We start from the raw sequence: 1,877 nt of genomic DNA, 5'->3' as shown, positions 1-1,877 counted from the left end.
GATAGCTTACCATTATTTTTCCAAGAGTTTTGAACATCTTGCACCCTTTGACATTGACGAACCCTTTTTCCAGGTCGACAAATCCTATGATCGTGTTTTCATTTTTCTTTAGTCTTGCTTCCATTATCAACTGCAACGTAAGAATTGCCTCTCTGGTGCCTTCACCTTCCCTAGAGCCAAACTGGTCTTCATCTAACACATCATTAAATTTCTTTTCCATTCTCTTGTAAGCAGCTTGGATGCATGAACTGTTAAAGTGATTGTGCGATAATTCTCGCAGTTGTCGGCTCTTGCAGTATTCGGAAATGTGTGGATGATAGTTTTGCGAGAGTCAGATGGTATATCGCCAGACTCATACGATCTGCACATCGACGTGAATAGTCGTTTTATTGCCACTTTCTCTTATGATTTTAGAAATTATGATGGAATGTTTTCTACTCCTTCTGTCTTGTTCGATCTGAAGTCTTCCAAAGCTCTTTTAAATATTGATTCCACAATTTGAACTTCGTCTCTTCTGTATCGACTCCTGTTTCTTCTGTTATCAAGTCATCAGACAAGTCTTCCTCCTCATAGAGGCCTTCAATGTAGTCTTTCCATCTATATACTATCTTCTCTGCATGAACATTACTAACCTGTAAAACTTGAAGTAACCAGATTGTAGGAGAGGTATTGGCAAACGAATATTGTAGTGCTTTTAGAAAAAAGACTTTTGAGCGGTGTGTGAGGATCTTTTAGCCAAGAAAATGAGATAATTAAAAATTCAGTACGTTGGACTCAAATCACCACGCTGACCAAACAACGGGAACGACATTATCAGAGCTTATTTTTCAAAAAACCACGGTTAGAGGAGGAGAGTGGGATAATGAATTTTGATATAATTAAACGGTAGGAATCTTGCTGCTTACACTTCTGCTGCGAGGTCGTTCATGACATTGGTTGTGTGTGTAAATAATGATAATCAGTCCCAGTCACCGATGAAGGTTGCGTGGTCATGTCAGAGCCAGCCGCAGTCACGAACGTATGGGCGAAGTCTCGGAGAACTAGTCCTTGGGACACAGAGTGGAAGAGACATGATGGCTGATGCTGCCAACAATCCGATCAAGTCAAAGTAGTTACATACTCAGGGAATGATCGTAGAGGAGCAGAGAGCAGATACGGGGATCCCGCGTCGCGCATCTAGACAAGGTCCTAGAGGAGGCTGTTGATCATTGCGTTCCTCCGATCTGGTATGAAGTATCAAGCGTGTATCTGCGTGGTGTGGGTAAGTGCCTGTACAGTTTTGTGTTTGGTTGTGTGGTTATGGATGAAGGGAAGAGAGGGTCAGAGCCGCTGTTAGCCTATGGTTCAGATGGCTCTGAGCACTATGCGACTTAGGTCATCAGTCGCCTAGAACTAATTAAACCTAACTAACCTAAGGACATCACACACATCCATGCCCGAGGCAGGATGCGAACCTACGGCGGTCGCTCGGCTCCAGACTGCAGCGCCAAGAACCGCACGGCCACTCCGGCCGGCTGTTAGCATATGTCTCTTCTATGTCGGCCCTAGTTTTCCCGTTCGAAACACGGGTCTTCTTCAACAGTGTCACATACCCTCCCTTCATGAGACAGTAAGGAGAGGCTTGGGTTTTGCGCAAAGACTGATGCTCTGGGTCTTCTCCCTTTGCAGGCCGAATACTGGAAGCGAAAATTTTCCATAACCAGGATCTGAACTGCCTTATCTCCAAGCCGAGCGCCAGCACACAAGGACGTGTTAGCGACCTCGGCTACAGAGACAGGTAACAAACTGACTGTTGCTTGGTAGTAATGAGAACAGAATCACGCCAGTGAAAGTCCGCCTGCCAATGTTCTGTTTGTCTCAAAGCCATTTCTAACTAA

Source organism: Schistocerca cancellata, chromosome 6 (genome assembly GCF_023864275.1).
Source record: "Schistocerca cancellata isolate TAMUIC-IGC-003103 chromosome 6, iqSchCanc2.1, whole genome shotgun sequence".
Lineage (NCBI taxonomy): Eukaryota > Metazoa > Arthropoda > Insecta > Orthoptera > Acrididae > Schistocerca > Schistocerca cancellata.
Note: the sequence above shows the minus strand (reverse complement) of the source record.